This window comes from Sinocyclocheilus anshuiensis, unplaced genomic scaffold (assembly GCF_001515605.1).
Source record: "Sinocyclocheilus anshuiensis isolate Anshui unplaced genomic scaffold, SAMN03320099.WGS_v1.1 scaffold676, whole genome shotgun sequence".
NCBI classification, from domain to species: domain Eukaryota; kingdom Metazoa; phylum Chordata; class Actinopteri; order Cypriniformes; family Cyprinidae; genus Sinocyclocheilus; species Sinocyclocheilus anshuiensis.
Window position 1 is genome coordinate 2,078,921 of NW_015558579.1, and position 7,291 is coordinate 2,086,211.

Here is a 7,291-nt window from a genome sequence, read left to right on the forward strand (position 1 = left end):
CGGACATATGGAGTGGTTTAGGCCGCTGGGACTCCAACGGCTCTGGCTTTGTGCCGGGGTCACAAAGGTTGCTGGGATTGTGTTCCAAGCTAATTCCCCCTTTCACTGACTCCAGATCAGAGTCTATAATGATCTGGGCGGTGCTGTACGGGGGTTAGATTATGGCTGTGACACCCACAGGGTGGGAAGGGAGAGAGCGAGAGAGAGAGACGGACCCCACAAGGGCAGCAAGTCTTTAAATGAAACATTCTTGTGTTTTGTGCTTGGCATCTCCAGACTCTCTCTTTAACTTGTGGTATCAATGGCCGGGACACACACACTCACTCCCACTGTTATAGCACACACACACACACACACACACACACACACACACACACACATCGTTTTCCACCTCATTTCCCAATTGCAGGCTGAGCAAACATTATAAAGAGGGAAGAGAGCTAGTGTAATTGTAACAATAATGAAAGAGTTGTGAAGAGAGGCTCTTACTTCCTATGGCCCCTGCATACATCCTCATCTCCACACACTCATACACAGCGCAGTAGCCATCGTTATGACTGTGGATGGATGTGTCCTTTCAATATTTGGACATTTCTACAGAAATTTAATCCCAGAAATTCAATATGGTACCTACTGTATATGAAACATTAAATCAGAACTGACCCTGTTTATTATTATTATTATTATTATTATTTTTACTACAAATGATACATCAGTATGCAGTGTCAAAAGAATGATTTATGCAGAATAAAAAATTATTGGTAATAACTTTTCTGCCTCTGAAACAACCATGCCCACTAAAAATCTCACCATAATTTATTTTTGAATGAAGCATTGAATGTTCTGTTTTGTTCCATTTTCATCACATTACAGAAGAAAAATAGGTTGCAAATATGTTTCTTTAAAAGTGCAAATTTTTCACATTAAAAATGTTGTACCTACTGAAATTATTAGTACTAATTGACAGATATGTTGACATTGTAGTCACATGTGATGAAGTCTCAGTGGCCTTAAAAAGCATTTTTATTTTTCATTTTTTTGTCACCTCTCCGTGGCAGCCATTTTGAGATCACATGACTAGCCAAATAGTACTCTGTAAACACCCTATAACCAGACATTTTGTGGAATTTTTTTTAAATTATCATACCTGTGAAAAGAATATTAGTGAAAATTTGTGTAATGCTGCAGCCACGGCAATAGGTGCCAGTATAAACTCCAAGAAGCATATCAACCACAAGAACCATAAAAGTATGTCATGTTTGTGGATTTTTTGTTAAATTATCATGTGACAAACATACCTGTGAAAAGAGTATTAGTGTAATATTTGTGTAATGCTGCATCCACTCCAATAGGTGTCAGTATAAACTCCAAGCACCATATCAGCCGATGAAACAACGAAAAAAAAAAAAACACTAAGACTACGACTACGTCCAAAATCTCATATTCTCTGAATTAGTATTCTTTTGAATAGGTACTTTCTTCTCGACCGTTAAGAAAGTATGTCATGTTGTCATTATCAAGTGACTTTTGGCGTTAGTTGCATCACTTCACTGCCATTCACAACTTCTCTGCTGAAGGACTTGTGCATGGCATACTAAAATACCTCGGGATATTAAAGTGTCCATTGGATTCTCAATTCGGTCATCTCGCAACTTTTTGTCTACAGTTTTATGAAAATTGTGAATTCGGACATACTACTTTTTTCACATATACTGTTTTACTATAAAGTAGGAAAGTAGGCATCTTAAGATGCAGTCTAATTGAATGTGTTTCCTTTACAAACACATATATCTTAAATTATATTCAATGTATTTTACAAAACAGTAACTTTAGATTCCTGTTGTGATGATAACACAAATTCATAGTGACAACACAGAGGTAACAAATCACTATTTTGTTGATTGCAAGAGGTTATATGTACCATTCACTGTATGACAGGACATCCTTTAAAGCCAAAGAAAAAGAGTTTAGCAAAAGCGACATGAGGCGCATTGAGCCATTAACCTTCAGCTGGAGTATCGTGGCCGTATCTAATTCTGATGAGCAGAAGAGATATTTCCACCGCTGATATCACGAAGCTATTCTGACAGATATGCACATATGCGTCATATTCAATATCCACGAGTGTTCTCCACTCGGCGAGAGCTCGCGCAATCACTCACAGAAACACTTATAGTCTGCATGGGAGCGGGGCTGAGTGACTGAGAGAATGAGGGCTAAATTAAGAGCGCTCTCTATATTTGTTATTGTTAAAACAGCATTCTGCTGATGAGCTCAGCTTGCACACTTTTAAAAATCATACTTTTCGGTGTTTTGTTTTTCGATATTATAGATTCATACTGACATCTTTGCTTTTTTACTGCGCCGTTCTCTGTCTCTCTCGCTGACTGTCATTCAAATTCATGTTCTCAAGGACCCAGTGCACACAAGGCCTGGGAAATAATAGGCAAACCCATTTATCGGCTGCCTTTGTTTTTTTATTCCTCTTTCCCCCCTTTGGGAAATTCTGAGAGGCCATGTTCCGTGTAAGATGGCAGCTGTCTCCTGACCATTAGCATTGCAAATGAGGTCAGAAGAGAGAGACCCTCAGCCCAGCATTTAGGGGCCAGAGACTGGGTCTCAATAAGCCCCATAGACAGGCGTTGAGCGCCGTCCAGTTTTGTCAAAGTGAAGGGTGACTGTTCAAGAGAGTAATTGGTCATTTGCAAAAAAGTGCGCGGCATTTATTATGTGACGCAAAAGGGGTCTGAAGAGAAACGAATGGTGAACGGAACTTCAGCGGCGTGTTGTTTTATTTTTTAAGTGATTGTGAACAAAATAAATTGTGCTGTGCAAATACAACAATGTCAGTTCATGATGTGTTATTTGACTGGTTCCTGTCTGAAAAAACATAATGTACTAGTTCCGTGCATTTTATGTTTCTGTAGTCGTTCATTGAAAAAATAAGCTTTTTGTGCGAGGCTCGTTCGTTTCGAAAAAATATATATAGTATAGTGGCGCAATTGTTCTCAGAGGCAGCACAGACCTCAATGGCCAGTGAAGCAACTCACAGGTGATTGTTCTCCGAACCCTCAGCGAGCACTATTGTCATGGTAACCGGAAAGTACTTCAGATCACAGAGGGCACAGACACACACACATTGCTGTCACACACACACAGTCACAATAAACAAACTCCAGTGAAGTTTGGTGAGCCACAAACACTCTTGCTAATCAATGTTGATTAACTTTCCCTCTAAATGACACTTAATAGTTCACCCAAAAATGAAAAGTCTGTCATTATTTATTCATGCACATATTGTTCCAAACCTGTATGCAAGAAGATATTTTGAAGAATGTTGATAACATTGACTTCCATTGTATTTTTGTCCATACACTATAAGTCAATGGGAACAGTTACCAGCATTCTTCAAAATATCTTCGTGTTGCACAGATGAAAGAAAGCCATTCAGGTTTGGAACAAGGTTTGTCAGTCAAATTTGTTGCATAAAAGCTTCTATTAAATACTGTTTGTACAAGACATCATAAAAATGCACACTGTAATAATCTATAATAATATTTTTAGGTTTGGCTGTCACGTTCTCCAGTGGGCCAAACTCCTTAAAACAACACCAGAGTCCACACAAATGACTTTCATTCAAATGCACGGCATGGATCAGTGAAATTGTTGACCTCAAATTACATGGCTAATATATTCCAATTGGGTAGACACTCAAATGCACATGCACAGAGACCGAAGCTGAGAGAAGCTGAAAGCACAATAGATTTACACTGCTGTCCTCACTGATACTGTAACATGCTACTCACAAAAAACAATGGGCTAATTCTGATAACATGCATTGCTTCTTTGGGAATATTTATTTATAGTCAAGAAAGAGAAAGCAACGTCAAACTCTTTAGATACTTTGCTGTGCATCTGCATGAGTGCAGGCTTTGTGTTGAAATCACAGGAAGCGCAGGGGGGTTGTGGTGACCAGGCCTGGGTCAGCTTTGTCTGTCTAGCTTTCCATCAACGACATGATGGATCTGTGGACAGAGCAGACAGACCCAAACAATTTACAAACTCCACTTTCTTCATTAGCACCATAGTGAGCACTATATTGATTCTATAATTGGGGATACATTTGGCATTGCAGAAAGTTAAGAAAAAAAACTTTTCACTAACAGATTTTTTTTTCAGTATCTTATTTAAAACATATTTAATTTTAATAATTCAGTGCTTGCCAAACACAAGTTACTTCCTTTTTTTACCTTTAATGAAAAAACTGATGTCTTTATGGTATTGTTTGTCAACCCTGTTACGGACTAATTAGCCAATGTGTAGAAATAACAATAAATCATAACAGGAAAAATCCTTCTTGTTTCATTAGACCTATGGACTGTAACATCTTGTAATTTATAACAATGAGTAACACAGTATTAAAATAATCAAAAATATAACCATCTGAAAAAAGCAGAAAAAAATAATGACTTCGGACACCAAATGTACCTGCAATTATAGAATCAATATACTGCCATTCAGAAATTTGTATTGTTTTTGAAAGAAATCTCTTATGCTGCATTTATTTGATCAAAAATACCGTAAAAAGTAATATTATGAAAAATTATTGCAATTTAAAGGAACTGTTTTCTATTTGAATATATTTTAAATGTAATTTATTCCTGTGATGGCAAAGCTGGATTTTCAACAATCTCCAGTCTTTAGTGTCACATGATCCTTCAGAAATCATCAGAATATGCTGATTTGGTGAAATAGAAATGTTTCTTATTACTTTCAGTGTTGAAAACAGTTGTGCTGCTCAACATTTTTTTTTTCAGGATGATTTCATGAATAGCAATTTCAAAAGAACAGCATTTATTTGAAACAGAAATTTTATGTAAAACTTGCTGAAGTATTAAAGTATTGATTTATTTCAAAGGAAATAACACTGACCCCAAACCTTTGAAAGGTAATGTATTTCTGTAAATATAAAACAATTTTAACTGATATTTGTGTCCTTTTAATTCATATTTATTTTGAAAGTAGCCATGTAATAAGTGGGAAAATGTACAGTCAGCAGGTCATTCTCACAAAATAAAGGATTCAGGATGATGCAAGGAAATATAAGAAAATGTCCAGTTTGCATTTACTGTGAAATGTACATGGTAAATATTCTTCAAAGACTACCATGGTATTACTAGGTCTCATGAATAAAAGTACAATTTTATGTCATATGTACAGATTTCCTATGCAATTCACTTCAAGCAGTTTCCTACATGACTCTGCTAGACTGAATAATTTCGTTAACTTAATTAGTTTCAAAACGCAAATCTGTTGCTGTGAAAAAAGTGGGACTGTGTACAGTTAACTATCATAAAAATCTCACACAGAGTTGACAGTGGCATCACAAATCTTTGATATTATCCCTTGCAAAGGTCAGTAAATGCATAGTCCTATATTTCTACGAACTCAAACTCTTGCCGAGCACTGTTTCACCTCACTCTTCACCCTGCGACCCACAGATGAGCCTTTAGTGTGTGTTTGTGTGTGTGGGATTGCCATGGGGACAGCTGGGTGTGGGAAGCTAGAGCAAACATGGACAGTGACTCCGACCGACTCACAGGGAGACAATAGAGGCTCCCGTCGGAGCTAATGGGGACACATGTAACGGGATTACAGCTCTGGACACTGATGGTGAAGCCTGGGGAGGGGGAGACCACATTGGAAGCTCCTGCACTTCTACACACCTCCCCCTCGTCTGTCCCTCCTGCCGTACCCTGAGAACATCCCACTCAATCACATCCCACTGACACACTCAGCCACAGCAGGCCCATTCAGAGCCTCCAGGAGCACTCCAACCTGAACGGGCCTTTCCCACAGCCCGCTCCACGGAAACCTCTGCTGCTTCTTTTCAAATCACTGTCACCGTACACAAGGCAGGTTTATGACGGTGGTTTGACTCATTTTAGTCCAACCTTGTGAATATCGAAAAAGGCAAGCATCATAGGGTTAGGAATTTGAACAACACACACACACAAAAAAAAAACAAATAGTATAGTATATACAGTGTATTGATGTATGAGAGAAACAGTTTATTGCTCCGGATCTATACTTAAAAATAAAATTAATAATGTAATTTTTACAGATAGAGACTTGACTACACCTCTTACATGATGTTTTTTTTAATTTTTTATTGAATTACATTAAGTGAAAATATCAGGATGATACAAGTGTTCAATTTTAGGGTCTGTAAGATTTGTAAGTTTTTAAAGGTGCATTGGTAACACTTTAGTATAGGGACCAATTCTCACTATTAATAAGTTGCTTATTAGCATACCTATTAATAACATTTTGGCTGTTTATTAGTACTTAGAAAGTACATATTCTGCATGATTCTACATCCCTAATCCTACCCAATACCTAAACTTAACATCTACCTTACTAACTTTTAATAAGAAGCAAATTAGGAGTTTATTAAAGGCAAATGTCATAGTTAATGGTGAGAATTGGACCTTGAAATAAAGTGTGTCCCGTGTCGACATACAGCGGCGTTGTGCTACGGGTGTCCCGAGTTCGAATCACAACTTTCTGATCCTGCCCCACTATCTCTCTCCCACTTCGCTTCCTGTCAGCTCTGATCTGTCCTATCATAATAAAGGTGAAAATGCCAAAAATAAATACAAAATAAATAAAACAGTATAGTGTATTCAGTGCATTTATTTAATGGAAAATACAATACAAATTGTTATACTGTGAAATATTACAATTGAACTGTTTTCTATATTAATATATTTTAAAATTAACATAATTTATTCCTGTGATGGCAACATTTTCAGCATCATTCAGTGTCACAGGATACTTCAGCAATTATTCTAATATAGGCTAATTTGCTGCTCAATAAATATTTCTTATTATTGTAGCATTGAAAACAGTTATGCTGCTTCATATTTTTGTGACAAATGTAAAACTAATAATAATTTTTAGGATTCATTGATGAATTGAAATGTCAAAGGAATTTAAGTATTTATTTGAAATACAAATCTTTTGTAAAATAAATGCATCCTAATTTAATACATCCTTGCTGAATAACAGTAATAATTTATTTGAAAAAACTTACTGGCCCAAACTTTTAAATGGTAGTGTATATACAGATATAATGTAGAAAAAAAATGATTAAAGGGGTCATATGATGCGATTTCAATTTTTCCTTTCTCTTTGGAGTGTTACAAGCTCTTGGTGCATAAAGAAGATCTGTAAAGTTGCAAAGACTAAAGTCTCAAATCCAAAGAGATATTCTTGATAAAAGTTAAGA